Here is a 20,000-nt window from a genome sequence, read left to right as displayed (position 1 = left end):
AGTAGTTGGAATCCTAGGTTACATTGCCATGGAATAAACTACAATGAAACCAAATTGTCTTCACTTTGCTTGTTTTAATCGTATTTTTAGCTCTCTTCTACTAATACCTTAGCTACCCCTTAAACATTCTCTCCTACATTTAGTTTTCTTTACTGAAATATCGGGAGGACTATTCTAAACTGAGTCAAATAAACTTGTTGACAGTAGCGTACGTCACAGCGTAGATACGCACACAACAAAGGGCCTTAGTAACCCCGCCGTATATTGGTTCTTTCCTTAAACTACGTGTGTCGAGATTAAACATTAAACTGAATTCTAATACAGCTTTCAATACTGCTGAATTAATGCATATTTTATTTCTCAATACCAATTAAGGTGTGTTAATTTTAGGATGTATACCCATCGCACCAGCCCATTGCTAATATTTATTTTAACTGTTAATTTCTAACAAGCCAGACCAGCAAGATTGTTGTATATATAAACTCCCTTAGAGCAGCAAGATTTCTTTGAGTATTTAGTGCAAAATCCTGCCTCCTCTGAACTCCTTTCAACTATATATTGCCCTGTCCTAAATTCCCAATACGACACCTCAATTGGATTATCTTGTGCATCTTGCCCCTCACCTGTCTGGAAAGGTGACGCCAAGTGATCCACCCCCGACATTAAAGTCGGCCCATTCGTTCAGAAGCCGCCCTGACCGACTGACCGGCCTGGTCAGTGAACACGTGCACCTCTGGCTCACCCACTCTCCCAAAACGTGACTCACCAAGGAGTCCGGCCAGCTGGAGACAGTGAAGGAGTGGAACCTGGGAAACCTTATTGTCAAAAACGAGGATTCTTGGGTTGAGCCAGTCATGAGTGCAAAGTGCAACCAGGTCAACAGCCATCACGGGCATAGGACTGTCTTCAAAGGAGTGCAGGTGCTACAACAGCAGCCATAGTTATTCCCCCATTTTTTTAGCTTAGACTAATTTTAACTTGATAGGGAACCTAGCTAATTACACACTTTGGACTGTGTGTGGTGGGATTGTGTGTATATATTTTCTCTATATAATTTTTTGCTTTAAGACTAGCACAGTGTCTGGGTCACATGGGCCACGTGTCCGACCCAATTTTGATTATTAATTATTGCAGACCACGTGTCTAATCAACCATTTTTCATTATTTTGAATTACATTTCTTTTGACACCATTTATTTTTGTTAAGATGTCCGATTTGTTTTAGTGTGAATTTTTTGAAATAAATCATATTAAGTTAATTAGACCTCTTTCGTATTTTGCTCCCTCATTTATTTTAATACGAAAATTGAGAATATTTGATCACGGGACAGAATACCCAATATTTGAAAGGAATAAACCTAAGTAAGTCTATAAGTGGTTTTAGCGGGGAACTTTGTATCACTATATCTGCTTCGAAGGTAAAGATCCATATCTTTAAACTTTTAAACTTTTCTTTAAGTCACTGCTCCCATTCTTATTTTTGTTTCTAATTACAATAACGTAAGATACCTGTCCAAGATCTCATTGGGGTCACTAGGACGGAGTCGGAACAGAGCCTAAGAGTGGGATGACTATAGACCTGACAAAGCTAGAGTAGGCCATAAATTACTTTTATTTGCACGTGTGGAGTTCTCCGGCCTCTGGACATTAAAATTTTCCCCTTTTGTATTTAAGAGTAAAGGTTAGTAAACTGTGGCACTAAAGCTATTAACAGGGTGTTTGTGCCACGAGACTAAGTGCTTATTATCCTCCCCTGTTGATCTTTGTGTAACTGCTGTAGGGAGACTTTCCCGGACTAAGTTCCCACTCAAACATTTAATTAAACATAAAAATACTCCGCACGAGTGGTCCTTCGAACCGGATCTTTCACCTTTGACTTGTGAATCTTTAACATAATTAATCAGCTTGATTAAGCATATAGTAACTTGCTATATCCCTTACCCACACGCACCAGCCAGTTTGTCGAATGTGTAATGCCCAGACTTTAATTGGGAAGAGAAATTTGTAATCATTATGATTTTTTTGTATCGACCACGTGTTTAAGGAAAGAACTACATAGCCAGGTTAATTTGTTGCTTGAATGTTCTCTACAGAAAGACTAGAATTTGTCGTACGAACTTCGCTTTGTCTCGGATCCGTTTACCCACGTGATGTGGCAGAATCCACTTATAGCGAGAAAGTTCTAAGTTACTTGAACTAAGGTTTTTGTTGTTCAGACGCCTGTGTTTACTGCTCAACTGGAGCACCGGTGTACTCGTTCTGTTAACTAATTTTGCTAATTTAGCATCTAATTTGTAACATTTTGTACCTTGGTCTACCTTCCTTTGTGTCGTTTACCTTCCCTAACCAACCTTAACTTTTCTAATTAACGTTCCCGTATACCTAGCACGTGTCCTTGTCCTACAGAGCGAATTGGCGTAACATAATTTTAAGTCTTCTTACAAATAACGTAGAAACCTAATTTCACCAAGTATGTATCATTGTTTACAACCCAAACTAAAGGGTGCGTAATTCTTGTTTTCTACTGTAAGTAAATTACTGCGTGTAGTTCATTTAATTTCCTTAAGCGAGGAGAGTTTTGTTTTTTGTCCTTAATGAGGATTTTTTATTTTTGTCCTTAATGAGGATTTTTTATTTTTGTCCTTTAGCGAGGATACTTTAATTTTACCTCCACGTGAGGAAAATTCCATGTTTGGTTTAGCCTCTACGAGAGTGCACTTTAACAGCTAAGTCGTTGCCTCGTGTGCCTATCTACATTTTGAGTAGTTCAGCGGGTGCCTCAGTGCACCCGCAATTGTGAAATCGTCACAACTGTGTCAGCCTCGACCTGTTATTTCAACTTTTAACTTTTTAGCATTCATAAGCCCATGCACTTTCTCACATGTTTTAATTTAAAGTAATTTAAATCAGTCAGTTATTGCCACGTGCGTATATCAGTCATTTTAGTAAAGTGTTTAACGTCAAGTGACCTGGGCATCGTCTGCTTTGTTAGGCCCGGTCACTTTGAATTTTAAAGTAAATTTGTTATTTACCTTTGTGTTGTCACCTAACCATTTTTTCTAATCATGAGTAAATTTAAATGTTAAATTATCATGCTAGTAAATTTGTAAAGTTTAATTTTCACCTTCCTTTGAAAATTCAGTTATCCCTTGTTTTGCTTTACGAATCCGTTCATCAAACGTGGTCATTCCAAGATGGCGGACTTCTCCCGTAACGTAAATATCCCTCTATTGCTTAAGGCGGAAACGCTCAGCCCCGAGGAGATTAACGCTAGGCCTAGAGAGCAAGAGATAATATTCAGCTTTGTTTGCTCTCGCTTAAGTAGATTTTCCCTATAATGGGCCCTGAAGCCGTGGGTCTTTTTAGAACTGAAATTAGTAAAGTAAGAGAGGATCTTAGTAATTACAAGAGTTTTTGGAGACGTCATTACGACCATCCCATTGTCAAATTAAATTATCCCGTGCTTGCTGCCTGCTCGAGTAAAATTGAGATTGCTTTTAACAGACTCATGGCTCATCCTAATTTAATAATTAAATCTAATCAGTCTTGTTCTTCTTCGAGGGCGACACCTTCAGTGACACGTCCCGTTGTAAGCGCCATTAATAGTCTCCTAATTGTTACTTCTAATATCTGAGCAGTCAAGCACAATGTAATTAATTTTGCATCAACTCCCCAACCTATTCAATCGTCCCTTTTCAATACTATGTTGCCAACACGGCATACAATTAGTGAGTTTGTGTCAGTCCCACGTGCTCCTTTCTCATCTCCAAACCTTAATCGGGCAGCGTTTGATCGCCCTCAACTCATTTTGTCTTTACCGCTGGTGACAGTGCGTCCCTGAGGAAAAACCATTCATAGTCTTAACATGGACCCCTCAAGTGGTAGCGCAAATACCAACCAACTTAACCATGTGCATGGTGGCCAACAGAGGCCAGTACCGGAATATCAATCATTAAACCAGTACCATCCTACGGACCAGTGCTCACGTTGTCTGATTGTCCTATCTTTAAGCCCATAACTTCCAATCCAACCCGTGTTGACGCTAAAATATCCACGTCAAAATCTGAAACCCGCTCTCAGAACGAGCCGCGTGATCACAAGGTTAAGATTTTAGCAGTCAAAAGGGAACCCTTTGCACTGACAGCGGATTTAGCGAAGGTCACATAGGTAGACCTAGCGCCGGAGCTTAGAGCGTGTTAACGATTCACCTTACTTAGGGATAACGGTTCCATGAACGTCATTTATTATTTTCATTCAGTTATATATGACGTCGCATTAAGCTTTCATTATTTTTGCCAGATCATATAGCAGCATTTTTTAAGCCAATCCCTTGCTTTAACTTCAAAGCGTAAATTTAATTTTTGCTTTGATAACTTGTCATGTTACAGCAATCCCCCTGACATCCTTAAGCTCATTCTGAATATAAATTTTTGTTTTAACACTCACCTTGCAAACGTTTTCCTTCAAAGCGACATCCAAGACCCAAGCTGTCAGAAATAGGATGTCCCCATGGACCTAGTTGATCTCGATTTGCCATTCAAGCTAGAATCCAATAACCTTTCACCTTTTAATGCCGAGAAGGAAGTAACTCTTCTCCTTTTGACAGGTGATGAATACAAAGTTTTCATTACGCCAGTAATTTTCTTTGTAAAAACATTTTATGTGAAACGTTGGATGTCAGACTTGGATTGGGATTCACCCCCATTTTTTAAATTAGTCATTAGCTGGACTTGTTGCTGAATTCAACCGTTATTGGCTCATGTTTTGTTTGCTCTATCCATACCCCTGGCGTAGGAAAAATTGAGTACCTTTAATCGTTTTATTACCTTTGCATCGTACGTTTAAATTCAACACTGATTATCTAATTATCTTAACGCTTCCGTGAAGCATAGCCTGTGGGTTCAATTTTCCCCAAATTCACGCGCAAGCCTAACTGTAACTCCATTGATATTGATTAACGCTAACAGCGTTTTGTTAACTTTAAACGGACGTTGATGTAAAGAACAGCTTCACTCTTCATTCATCCAGTAAGTTTATCTCGCTCATACTGACAAGTACTGTAGATGAATCACATTTGCCGGAATTAACCCCTCTCCATTTTTTCTCCTCTTTATCCCCAGGGTGTGAAGAATTTTTCATCACTCTTCTTCTTTCAATCGTATTTGTAGCTCTCTTATACTAATACCTTAGCTACCCCTTAAACGTTCTCTCCTACATCCAATTTTCTTTACCAAAACATTGGGAGGATTATTCTAAACTAAATCTAATAAACGTGTTGACAGTACCGTACCCCATGCTCGTGACGTCACAGCATAGATACGCACACAACAAAGGGGCCTAGTAACACCGCCGTATGTTGGTTCTTTCCTTAAACTACGTGTGTCGAGATTAAACATTAAACTGAATTCTAAGACAGTTTTCAATACTGCTGAATTAATGTATCTTTTATTTCTCATTACCAATTAAGGTTTGTTAATTTTAAGATGTATACCCATCGCACCAGCCCATTGCTAATTTTTATTTTAACTGTTAATTTTTAGCAAGCCAGACCATGTAAGATTGTTGTATATATAAACTCCCTTAGAGCAGCAAGATTTCTCTGAGTATTTAGTATAGAATCCTGCCTCCTCTAAACTCCTTGCAACAATATATTGCCCTGTCCTAAAGTCCCGATACAACACCTCAATTGGATTACCTTGTGCATCATGCCCCTCACCTGTCTGGAAAGGTGAAGCCAGGTGATCCCCCTCGACCTTATGGTCGGCCCATTCGTTCAGAAGCCGCCCTGACCGACTGACCGGCCTGGTCAGTGAACACGTGCACCTCTGGCTCACCCACTCTCCCAAAACGTGACTCACCAAGGAGTCCGGCCAGCTGGAGATAGTGAAGGAGTGGAACCTGGGAAACCCTATTACCACAAACAAGGCTTCTTGGGGTGAGCCAGTCAAGAGTGCAAAGTGCAACCAGGTCAACAGCCATCACAGGCATAGGACTGTCTTCAAAGGAGTGCAGGTACTACAACAGTGTCCATAGTTATTCCCCCATTTTTTAGCTTAAACTAATTTTAACTTGATAGGGAACTTGGCTAATTACACACTTTGGACTATGTGCGCTGGGATTGTGTGTATATATTTTTTCTATATAATTTTTTGCTTTAAGACTAGCACAGTCTCTGGGTCATATGTGCCACGTGTCCGACCCAGTTTTGATTATTAATTTTTGCAGACCACGTGTCTAATCAACCAGTTTTCATTATTTTGAATTGCATTTCTTTTGATACAATTTTATTTTTGTTAAGATGTCCGTTTTGTTTTAATGTGAATTTGTGAAATAAATCAATATTAGGTTAGTTAAGCCTCTTTCATATTTTTGCTCCCTCATTTGTTTTAATGTGTTAATTGTGAATATTTGATCACAGGACAGAATACCTAATATTTGAAAGGAGTAAACCTAAGTAAGTCTAGTGGCTTCAGCTAGGAACTTTGTATCAATATATCTGCTTCGAAGGTAAAGATCCATATCTTTAAACTTTTAAACTTTACTTTACGTCACTGCTCCCATTCTTATTTTTATCGCTAATTACATTAACGTAAGATACCTGCCCAGGATCTCATTGGGGTCACTGGGACGGAGTTGGAACAGAGCCTAAGAGTGAGATAACTATAGACCTGATAAAGCTAGAGTAGGCCATAAATTACTTTTACTTTCACTTGTGTAGTTATCTGGCCTCTGGACTGTAAAATTTCCCCCCTTTGTATTTAAGAGTGAAGGTTAGTAAACTGTGGCAGTAAAGCTATTAACAGGGTGTTTGTGCCACGAGAGTAAGTGCTCATTTTCCTCCCCTGTTGATCATTGTGTAACTGCTGTAGGGAGACTTTCCCGGACTAAGTTCCCACTCAAACGTTTAATTAAACAAAAATTCTCCTCAATATATATATATATATATATATATATATATATATATATATATATATATATATATATATATATATATATATATATATATATTTGTATATATATATATATATATATATATATATATATATATATATATATATATATATATATATATGTTTGTTTATATATATATATATATATATATATATATATATATATATATATATATATATATATATATATATATATATATATATATATATATATAATGTGTGTACAGTATAACTATTTGGACTTGAAATTGTGTTGACAAATCACAGCATTACAGGTTTTAACCTGTTTTCGTAAGGTGTTGGTCTTCGAATTCCCAAGAATATGAACCTAGATATCTCTATTAGGAAGTTTTCTCCGGAAAGTAAATTCCCACACTACATTTCTCATGAGTGAGTTATGCATAAGACTTCTAAGCCAACTCGGTCCTGAGGGGAAGTATCAGACTCGGAAAACGTGAGCGATCTCTGTGTAGAAGCATTGGTCTTGATGGGTGTAAATAAAAAATGCAAGAGGTAATTTTTTGGCTAAAGGGGGAGTGTTGGCCTACATACGAAGTAAACACAACTGTGTGGCATTTACGGTAATTAATTTAAATAAAAAAGAAAAAAAACAACGATAGGCTGTGTGAGTGTTAGACAATAAAAGACCTGAAAATTATGCAGAGATGTATATAGAAATAGACATCAATTCTAATGCACAACTTGCATCCAATATTCGTATATAATTTATCCTAGAATATGCTGCTTAAGGAAATGAAAACTTTCATACAGACCGCTAATTACAACCGAAGAAATCTACCTTTCCTGACATCACGAGCAGGGGATCTTAATAGATAGGAAATTAAATGGAGAGGATAACTGAAATAAATCATACAAGAGCCAAATAAGGAAACGTAATGGGTAACTAAAATAAATAGGGCATAAGATGAATATAGATAAAAGATGAATAGAAGTAAAGCTTGAATATAATTTTTCACACAATTGCAAATAATAAAAAAAAAAAAATATTAGCATCACCTTTTCATTCTGTTATTATTCAATTATTATAAAACGGGATGTAATCCTAGTTGAAAATGCAGTAAACCACAAGCCCAAAATCTTTATTATAATAGCAGACTCTTGTAAATAAGAAAATATGTAGTAAAAAATGGGCTTCGGAAAAGAAATATCAAAGGAGAAGAAGTAGTGCGAATGATGAAGTAAAATAAGGTAGATAATATATGAAGTGAGATATAATGTACTAAAAATAGCCGTTTGAATTTCTAAAGTTCCAAGAGATTCGGGATAATTTCCAGCCAAACTAATGTTGGTATTAAAATAACCAAAGCTTTTAAGCTTTGGTAGTTTCAACGGATTTGAGATACATTATACACTAAACAACAATTTTTCACTTTAACCAAAATGATTATAAAAATAAAAATATATTTTAAAACTCTCCACTCTCTTTCAATTTTATCTAATAAACTAGGGTGTTAGGGATACAGTTCGATTTCAGTGCATAAGCATAAAACAAATATATATGGATGGGTGCAATATTATGGCAAAATTTGACTACATATACCGCAGAGGTCATGTAAATTGTTTTGCCATTTGCTATTGTTCTGCCTGTAATCTACCATAGAAAACGTAGATAACTGTTTGCTAGAGAAAGTAAAATATAAAATTCATTGGATAACTATGGTAAATAATCAATATTTATTATGTATAATCAAATGATTACAAGGATCCTTTCAAGAGGTAGGAACATGAAATCACATCGGAATCAGAGTAATTAGCTGTAAAGCTCTAGTGATAAATAAGTCTAACAGAATACTATACTTGTGTCTTCTGGCTGAAATGTCTTTTTTGGTTATACAGTATATGGTTTCAGATTACTCTTTTGAACAGTGCAACTGTTTGATAGGCAATCTTCTCTATGTATTAGTTACCTATTTACTATATACTTATTTTTATGCAGCCATCTTTAAACTATCAAATAATCCTAATTTTATTACAGTAATTGAATCCTTTTAAATTTTACCATAACTATTGATTCCCATGACATGTTTGATCATTGGATCCTATGATATTGTGGCGTAGTGAATATTATCTAATTTAGGCTTTTTATACACGATGCTTTGCCAAGTATAATATAAGAGCATGGTACTGAAGCTTTGCTCGGTAACCCCTTGTATAGACAGAAAATATGAACTACGTACATTTCCTTGACAGCTAAGCATTTGAGCTGAATAGTTGCATGTTCACCTACATCGGCCACTGCAACTGCATTCAAGCTGCATAATCAACAGTAGCAAAGGATGCTTTATCTCTGTCTGCAACCTTGGCCAGGCTTTCTGAGTGGACAAAGGCACTTACTTTACAAGTGATTGAACTGTATACGGACCGCTCTTGTATGTACCAGGCCAAATATATGGCAGTGTTGCATTATTTCTTAAGTGGCTATTAAATATCAAGCCCGTAAAATGTGTTAGGTATCTTCTCAAGCTCTATTGGTTAGTTATCATTTTCTTATCTCATGGGGATATTAAAACTTTGATCATTTGGCTTTGTACATCAATATTTAGACCATAAGGAATAAGTTTTAAAAGAGCCTGTGGTTATGAACTTATTATATAAATCTTCAACCACAACAACAATGTTTAAAAAAAGTTTAGCAGTCATCCACTCTTTAATTCATATATGAAATAGTAAATAGTCTTTGACAATTTGTCGTAACTCTACACATAACTACTTTCAATCATTTTGAGGAGGCCGTAAAGTGCTGAGATTATGGTACTCCAACCCACATGCCCATGCTTTTATATCAAAGTCTGTATCAGTTTTCTAGTATATTTTTTCCTACACGCAATACAAACCTTTGCCATTTAATAGGTAGTTACTTTCAGTGAGAGCCGGACGGCTGTTACACCGTTTAACAAGGAAATTGGATGCTGGCTATTAGTTTCGAATATGATGGATGTGAAGCAAGAGCTATGTTTACATGTTGGTAGAAGGGTGGGCGTTGCTCTATACATCATCTAGGGGCATGATACTTTGCAATTATCCCCGTGTGCCAAGTGTAGGCTGTGGCCTCCTAGCAGTGGCTGGTGTACGCCCTAAGGGAGTAGAAGAGAGCTAAGTCTTTGCCAGTGTCTGTCTTGGCAATGCCCCAGAAGACAGATGAAGTCTTTCACTTCTTTCGTCTCCTCAGTGGGTGCATATACTGCCACCACCATTGATTTTCAGGTTCTGGTGATGTGTAGGGTTCTCCGATTGTTCACCACACCCTTTCGAAGGTTTGAAGCTCCTCACCTGTGTTGGTGCACCGTGCAGACTGATGATGACGAGGTTATCTAAGGAAGTCTTGGGCTTCTTCAGATCTTTCAGGTAGGCCCTCTATGACTTTGTTGAGGGCGTTTATAACTAAGGCTACCTTTCACTTTTTTCCCCAGTGCCAGGTGACCTGTGGTGACAATAGTGGGGAAACTAGTGGTTATGCCCCGTGTGCCATTGACCCCTGTGGTACCCCTTCCCTCTGCCAAAGCCCAAAAGTTCTGTTAAGGCTCGTAGATTGACACCTGTGTCAGCAAGAAAACTCCCGGTAATGGGAAGGGTCGAACCTGAGGCTGGGCCTAAGATGGCCCCCGGCCAGAAAGGACATGTTGACCCTGTGCTTTGGGTTATCCCCGTTCCCTAACCTCGTCACCCAGTATGTTAGCCACCCCTTCACCTGTGCCTGTTACCATGAACCTTGTGCGTGGGGAACCAGGGCCTGTAACTCCTACTTCCTCAGTGCCTATAATACCTCTTATTGCCATGTCACAGGATCCTGAGTGTTCCTTCCTTCTCCCTCTGTGATAGTGTTCCTTAGTGTTGTGGTTCCTTTTGGAGCAATCTGCATGCTCCCTACGCTCGGGGGAGCATCGTCATCGTTGATTGCTTAGACTTCGACTCCTGTATTAGCAGAGCTTGGAGTGAGAATAGGAAATAGGAAAAAGCATGAGTGTTGTGTCTCCTCCTCCTTCTCCTTGTCCTCCTGTTGGCATTTTAACTCCAATACTGATTCTTCTTCTAATATGAAGAAAAAGAGAAAAAAAATGGAAGAGGTCAAAGGAGTCCAAGATGGCCAGCCTTCGTAATAAGAAAATCCCTCCTTTCAACGCTATTTCTCTTTTGGGGGTGATCGACAACATCAGTGTGGCTTTCCGCCCTGTGAGAGGCCGTGCCACGGCTTCATTTCACAAGCCCCCGGGACAGTGCTCAGAGCCACAATTCTGTATCATGGCCTCCTGGGGGCATATAAAGTAGGGCCCCCGATGACACAGCTCGAGTCTCCCCCAGTTACCCTGGTAGCCAAGTGGGATAGGAGTGTATGACCCTGTACATTTTCTGTTCCCTGGTTGACGGAGGAGCTTGGATGCCCTACGTTTCTCTTCCTACCTGGAGGATGGACTCCTACTCCTCAGTCATACCATGATAATTTATTGGAGTGGGTTCAGATGATGGCAAAACTTAGGGCTGTCAGCATGCAATGAAAGATCAAGAGTTGGGAGCTGATGGACCTTTTCTGTGTACCCCAGCTGTTCCCCTACCCTGATCCAAAGAGGAAAAAGTACAAGTTACTCCTAACGTCTCCGCTGTGATCAGTACTGGGGTCCCTTTCCCTGCAGTTGTCCCTCTTCCTTGGCTTTCGTCGGCCTATAGGACGGAGATAAATCTCCAAAGCATTCTGACACACCCTCTGACCTGCCTAGGTATATGGGTGATTAGGATTTGGCTGTCCTTAGGACAACAGACCTTGGACAGGTACTGATGGAGGCAGATAATTCCGTGCCAAAGTACTGATTAATGAAAGTCCTTGTGCTCATTCTTGAGTGCAGCAGTCTTTAGGATCTGACCTTAGCTTTACTTCATTGGGAACCTTGGTCATGAATCAGCGTCTTAGTGCTCTTCCGGGCTCGTGGCCATCCTTGGAGTTACCTTGATCAGATTTGGTTGATATGGCCCTGGGTCAAGTTGCCAACCAGGTCTGTGGATCTGAGATCTCCCTCGAGTCTAGCCAGTCAAGTAGAAACGGTTCTATGCTCTAGAGCATGCTGCACCATCTCCTCTGTTGATTGACCAATCAGTAAGCACACTTGGCTAGGGAATTCTCCTCGGAGGGACCAAAGGCCATGGAATTTTCTGCTATGACCTCCCTCCAAGCTGTTACTTGACTTAACTTGTGGTTAGTAGTAACGCACTTCTCGAAATCAACGGGGTTATCAATTGTGGAGTCTTATGAGAAGTGAGTATCTTGCTTTTAGGTGGGAAGGCAGTGACTTTCCTGGTGCACCTCCCAGCAAACCACTGAAGTAACTGGGGTTTGAAGAGAAGGGATGACTTCAGCCCAGGGGTAGTTCTGTTGCTTTGAAACTCAAATAGTAATTAAACTAGTACTTAAATTAGGTATTGTTCTGAAACCTACAACTGGAGAATCATTTGAACCATGCAAAATAAGAAAAGAAATAAACAACAGAAGTGAAGCAAGCCAATTATAAAATAATTTGTAAACACCTGTATGCAATCACTCAGGTTGATAGCCCCAGCCTAAAATTAGGACTATAGTTGGAATTAATGAACTTTCAAAACAAACATGAAACAAAAGATAATCTAAAAAAAAAAAAGAAATATAGCTCAATCAATACCCAACCCACATCCAAATTGAAATCTTTCGAAATTATTTGAAATGAAGAAACCAAAAAACGAACTACCTAAAAACAAAGAATACTGCATGTACGATCGTCTATTAAAAGACAAAGTTATCACCAAAGTCGTTAAAAAAATTTTTTACACCCTTATAAATTAAATCTATTAAAATTTTTATTACCATGACTACGGACAATAGAAACTTGTAAAGCTAACCCCAAAGCACCCTCTAAAGCAGCTAAATTAAAGGGGAAAATATTGTAAAATAACAATCTCATCCCAGAAAACTGACTACCCTCAATATAAGTCGAATATACTAACTATGATAAATTCTAAACTCAATAGGATATTCAGAAGATGTCTTCTTTTGCCAGCAAAAGCAAACAACTCACAACACAACCTTACCAAAGGAACAGAAAACCAAATTTTAATTTCTTAAGTTGCCATTAACTCTTTTTCAGGAAGAAAGTTTTACCCTATTATCAGTTCCAAAAAAACTTTTTTTTTTTTTTTAAACTACTCCCTGCTAAATAATTTAACGGCTTCAATGGTCTTATAGACCCTAGCTAAATTATTATTCTTGAAGGTTAGGAGTTTCCTTCCTGGATCTCTTTACTTATTTTTTTCTCGATGAGATTAGACTCGTAGCCCTTTGCTTTGTTTCTTTAGTTCCCCCTATGGCTATACAGCTTACAAGACCATCATTTTATTTAAACTATTGAAGCTCATAGGGAATAGTTTAATAAGAATATCAATTTTCGGGACTGAAGATAGGGGTAAACATTTTTCCTGAGATATTAATGGCAATTTTAAGATTTTGATTCTGTATACCTTTACTGAGATTATGTTGTGGGACTTTGGATTTTATGGGGAAGCGGAAACATCTGTTGATTATTTTATTGAGTTTATAGTTTATTATAGTTAGGATTTTTTGGTTTAAATAGATCGGTTGTTGGCTTTCTTGGGGGGTGAATCTTATTTGATAATATCTTTTCTAAATTTAGCTGTTTGTGAGGGAGCATTAGGTTTAGCTATGTTAGTGTCTATTGTTCGTAGGCATTGTAATGATAATTTTAATAGGTATAGTATTTTAGTGTTAAAACTCAGTTTTATAGATTTATTGATAACTTTGTCTTTTAATAGGTGGTTATCTACTCAGTTTTCTCTTTTTGGGGGATGGCTTATTCCTCTAACTTTTTTAATTTGTTTCTCTACTGGTTACTCTCTAGCCTTTAATCATTCTTCTATATTTTATTCTTAATATTCTTAGAGGTAACTTTAATTTTATTAATTTATGTAGCTTCACTAGCCCCTAATGATTTTCTTTTTATATAACTCTGACCATAACCATATTTCTTTTAACCCCTCTTATTACAATTCACTTAATCCTCTTTCCGGGAAAACTACCCTTGCCTAATAAAAAAAAAAAAAAAAAAAAAAAAAAAAAAAAAAAAAAAAAAAAAATTAAAGATTTTTTTTTTTATCTTACCCCTAAGAACTAGCAAGAGTACAAATCAAACAAAATAATATGTATAACCAAACTTCAGCAAACTTAATTAATTGTTGTTGTTAAGCCACGAACAAGATATCGTGAGCCTCTATAGCTCTCTTCATTGGCAGCTTCCTTTTGAAAATTACATGGATCAAAGAGTTTTTGAGTTAGGTGAATAATGAACAAACAGACATACAGAGGGTAACAAACATAAAGACATGAATAAATAAATACATAAATTCACGCCTATCACAACATAACCTTTGTAACGATGTTGGTGAAGATAAAGATAGAAACCCGCCTAGCTCATGCCTGTTTGAGCTCAAGTAATGTAAAATTTTAAAGGTCGAACAGACTTACTAGGTAAACGGCCACATCGAGGTCTCAACTACCGTCGTCGATAAGAACTATCAGACATAAATTTCACTATTATTATTATTATTATTATTATTATTATTATTATTATTATTATCATTATTATTATTATTATTATTATTATTATTAGCTGCTAAGCTACAACACTAGTTGGAAAAGCATGATGCTTTAAACCCGGGGGCCTCAACAGGGAAAATAGCCCAGTGAGGAAAGGAAACAAGGAAAATAATAGTAACAACATTAAAATTAATATTTCCTATATAATCTATATAGACTTAACAAAATAATAGGAAGAGAAATGAGATAAATCCAGATTGCACCCTCAAGCAAGACAACTCTAACCCAAGACAGTGGAAGACCATGGTACAGAGGCTATGGCACTACCCAAGACTTGAGTACAATGGTTTGATTTTGGAGTGTCCTTCTCTTAGAACAGCTGCTTACCATAGCTAAAGAGTCTCTTCTACCCTCACCAAGAGGAAAGTGGTCACTAAACAATTACAGTGTAGTATTTAACCTCTTTTAGGTAATCTCAGTGTTGTCAAGTGTATGAGATAGAGGAAAATCTGTAAAGAATATCCCAGGCTATTCGGTGTATGTGTAGGCAAAGGAAAAGTGAACCATAACCAGAGAGAAGGATACAATGTAGTTCTGTCTGGCCAGTCAAAGGAATAATCAAAGAATGATCAAACTATAAATATAACCATATTTATAATTCAAAGAGTTACAGTTTACTTCAACGACTTCCCAACAAAATATGCACAAAGTTTCGCGATTTCTAGCTAGAATTTAAAAGTAAAGCAAACTATAGTCGCCGCAAAGATTCTGGTTGAAATAAGCCCCACCCCTGATGAAGTTATAGCCAATCACGTAGTTGCTCACGTCAGCAGCGGTCACTATTTTACATGCCCTTACAAATTTCGAACTATACTAACTTATGATCGCTTTAAGGGGATGTGTTGTGACCGACATTATGGCAGAAGACAACATTAGTGGCTATGACATCACCAGGTGTGGGGCTTATTTCCCCTGGAATCTCTGTAGCGGCTCAGAAAAAGCTTTATGTCTTATCATCCCCCTGTAAAATTTAAGCCTTTACACCTGAAAGTCAAATTTTAACTTGCAAGAAAGACGGCTTATCTCTCATCCAAATGTTCATCCAAGCCTTTATTTAAAAGACTACTGATCATGCAACCTTTGCACGGTCAGAATACCGCGGCCCTGAAAGAACTCAGGTTTGCAGGATAAACTTTATATTAACTATTCCTCTAGACATGTTTTTGATAATCAGGTGAAGATACTATTTAACAAGTTCCTTTTAAATAACTAAAATAGTCAGAAAATACTTAAACTCAATAAAAAAAAAATCTATAACATCACTTAAATAAAGATTTTAACTATTAAAATCATATCATTCAATATTTCTAATGATAATTAACAGAAATTCATGAACCCGTTTCAATTATATATTTACTTTAACGTTATAATAAGACGGCGGATTTTATGCCTACTTAACTATAAAGCAGTAAATAAGCTTCTACTTCCTACTCTGTATTTTGTATTTATTTTTTTTTCCAATAGTTTCTCAATAGAAAACTAGATACACAAAAGTCAACTGACATATCATCCCTATAACGATAGGACTATGACGTAAATCCCATAAATCTATCCATCCATATCTTAATCTCTTGAGGCATAAATTTTCAGCTCATAACATTAGGACTCAAATCGTGTCATTAAAAGCCATTAAAGTCTTTTCAAACAAACCATGAAATAAAAGGATCAGTGGCTCAAGTGATGACTTAACACAAAAATACATAACGGGTATATTGGATACTACAACATCGAACTTTATTTCATTTGTTATCTCGCTTTTACTTTCATGTGAAATTAATATCATAACACAGAATAAAACAAAGATTAAACGTTACCAATAAAAAGAATTGATTTAGAAAAGAAAAATAGCTTATATTTTTTCCTCCTATTGTAATATATTTTTCTTTTTAATTCATGTTATGAAATTTTAAGAATAATAATATAAACCAACAGGCAACATATCTCCTGATACGATTATCCACTCATTCTAATTCTATATCTTAATATATTGAAATATTCTGCTATAATAAACTAGCCAGCTCGAGTGTTATCATTGCTTGCCTGTTTATTGCCGTACTTTAGTAAAAGTCCTGCATTTTACTTATCGATTTATCTTTGATGACATAGCAAAATAGAGGTACTGACAACAAAGCACTCTTAAGATCTATTAAGATACCAGGAATATAAACCATTTCAGTTCTGTCACAGTCAAGATAACATTCAGATATGACGGCAGTCTTTAATCAATCCTCCACGACTGGGTACCAATTATCTTATCGTGAAGCGGAAGTAAAACTAAGACTAAATCACATTAGATTTCAATTTCATATGGAGGTAATCCTCACTTTAGTGTCTCTTGCCTCATATTTTTTGTTCTCCCCTCAAGTTCTCAATTATCTTAATCATCACCTTCAGAGCATATTTCATTATCTTTGTTCATACTTCTCGATTCTTTTATAGCTCCTTTCATTTACATCTAGCACTGTTTTCACAATTTATATGTTGTTAAATCAGATGAAAATAATATATATATATATATATATATATATATATATATATATATATATATATATATATATATATATATATATATATATATATATATATATATATATATATACACACACACACACACACACACACACACATATATATATATATATATATATATATATATATATATATATATATATATATATATATATATTTAAAACAGATATGTATAGATACTGTATATGTACACACATACACTTACACACACACACACACATACACACACACACACACACATATATATATATATATATATATATATATATATATATATATATATATATATATATGTGTGTGTGTGTGTGTGTGTGTGTGTGTGTATCTATATATATATATATATATATATATATATATATATATATATATATATATATATATATATATATATATATATATGCTTATAGATAACAAGAATTAACAGTGAGTTCCTGTATGAATAAACAATCTTGCTATACCTAGATGTACGCAACCAAACAATAAGTTAAAAGCAGAAATGAAAAGTACTTTGAAGCAAGGGGAAGATAAGGAAGCGCTGAACGGAGAGTACCAGAACTCATTGCCGGGAGTGTCAAGAACGCGTCCCGTTGTTATCACTCTTCACTTCATTGTTGATTCGACGTTGCACCCAGTGAGACGGAGAAGGGTAGAGGGAGAGAGATAGACAGACAGACAGAGAGACTACTCTACTGAGAGAGAGAGAGAGACCAGAAGTCACGGCAGTGGCATGAAACAATCCCTGTACAACGAACTCTACGATTCGTATCGGAAATTCAAAGGTAAATGCAGTTGAGGGCAGTTTATTTACCTTTAACCTGTTGAATTGGAATTATTTAAACCAATTTACTATAGTTATAAGTTTAGATAACTTCAATAGCAATCCCTGAATGGTGAAAAGTGAATTTGGATAACACTATATCGTCATCATCACTGTGGTTACTGTCGTCATCATTTATTATGATATTGTGAAAAGTGATAAACAATACATACGTGACAGAGAAACTGTGCATGATATTACGTGAAGTTATTATCGCTAACATTAATGATATAATCTTTAGTGGTATTGTTATTATGCTTAAGACATAGACATCTGGTATATCTGTCAACGAACTTTCCGTATCCTTATTTCATTTATTTGTTTGCCATTAACTAAACAACAGTGGCGCACTTTATTTCTTCATAGATCAATTTTCTTGAAGGAATCTTATCTTGCCGCTAAATATTTAATCTATCTGCCGGAAAAGAATAGACCTAATGCCTGGCAGAGTGAGAAATTGGTAATAGGTTAGAAATATAAATGCAGCATAACTATAAGTAGGACAGACCTCTTTAATGTCACACTGCGTTAGTCAGGCACTCGTCAGATACGAGAAGATTCGGTTTCTTCTTCTTGAAACGTCAAAGGGATACAAAAAAAAAAATCAAGAAACAATTGCGCCGTAATCTCTCTCTCTCTCTCTCTCTCTCTCTCTCTCTCTCTCTCTCTCTCTCTCTCTCTAAGTAAGATTAATGCATCTAAACAGAAAAATATATATCACCAGACATAAGAGAAACTTTAATGTGGAAGTAATTGCATGAATCTACAAACTAAGCTAAAATAAATCAACGTAAGATTTATTCACATGAATGCATATATGAATGGATAGAATGCTTATCCAAATGTACACAAACATTCACATAGCGAGGAGAGCGCAGATAGAAGCATAAGAGTAACATTAAAGTGCGTTTTATCTTAGAAGACGTTAACTTCTTTAACGGGTTTATAGAACTTCAGAGAAATTTCAGCGAGGAAAAAAAAACTCCAGTTTTACAGAGACGAAGCGAGAGTAAGATTTACTTACTTCGGCTAACAGTAGTAAAAGCTAAATTTCGCAATAAACAAGAATAACCCAGGAGACTACATAGCTGTCACCAACAGCCAATGCGTGGTCAACCAACCAAAGCATAATTATTAATTAAGCCTAATGTGATGTCCCCAGAAATTACACCAATCGTAGACAAAAAAAAAAAAAAAAAAAAAAGGACAAAGCAATTAATCCTCAGTTCTAAGGTTTCCATCAACAATAAAAACAGCAACAGTAACTTGAACAGGCCAGTCAGAAACAGAAAACCGCCATCAAGGTCATTGTGTGTGTTTATTTGAATGAAGATCTCAATAACAGTGGAATATATATATATACATACATATATATATATATATATATATATATATATATATATATATATATATATATATATATATATATATATATATATATATATATATATATATATATATATATTCTTTTTTTTTCTCGGAAACGTTCTTTGGATATTTCGCTTCAGATGATAAACTCTTGGTGGATACCAATAGATTTGACGACAATTATATGATATACATTTATCTTCTATTATCAACAGGCACCGAAATTTGATATCCTTAGAGTCAGTGATTTCTTTTACTAAATATCAGGCTGACAAGTAGACACGCAGACTGACATACCGAAGTGTGAATATAGATATCAATGACAATAACACCACCACCAACAATAAATCAATATGAGAACTTTAGATACAATACCCCGAGGAACTTAATTATAAACAAGAACATTCCGAGCATCCCTATTAGCTCCTCTTGGAATTACTGAAATAAAAGATAAATAGAGAATAGCAACAAATGGCAACATATTTGTCATTTTCATTAAGAACCTCGGTGAAGTTATTACTCAAGTAACATTAGCATTCTGTAAAGAGGCAATGACAAGTACATTGTCAAGATTGAGAGTGGCATGACTAGCTCTGACGCAGATGATGTGATGAAACTTGATATCTACGTAGTTACAATGTTCTTATTATAAACAGAGGAAAAAAAATAAAACTAAACCAGGCCGA

General features: G+C 36.1%; 1 protein-coding gene across 1 annotated transcript in view; it reads left to right on the top strand.

Moving 5' to 3' along the window:
* Positions 1-17,725: 17,725 nt before the first annotated feature.
* Positions 17,726-20,000, top strand: part of LOC137624403 (cytochrome P450 4C1-like) — a 122,607-nt gene continuing 120,332 nt past the window's right edge. The window contains exon 1 of the mRNA XM_068355144.1: positions 17,726-17,908. The gene's annotated coding sequence lies outside the window, so the exon portion shown is untranslated. The remainder of the gene's footprint in view (positions 17,909-20,000) is intronic.

The sequence above is a fragment of the Palaemon carinicauda genome, chromosome 31, assembly GCF_036898095.1.
Source record: "Palaemon carinicauda isolate YSFRI2023 chromosome 31, ASM3689809v2, whole genome shotgun sequence".
Lineage (NCBI taxonomy): Eukaryota > Metazoa > Arthropoda > Malacostraca > Decapoda > Palaemonidae > Palaemon > Palaemon carinicauda.
This window is presented reverse-complemented; position numbering and strand designations above follow the sequence as displayed.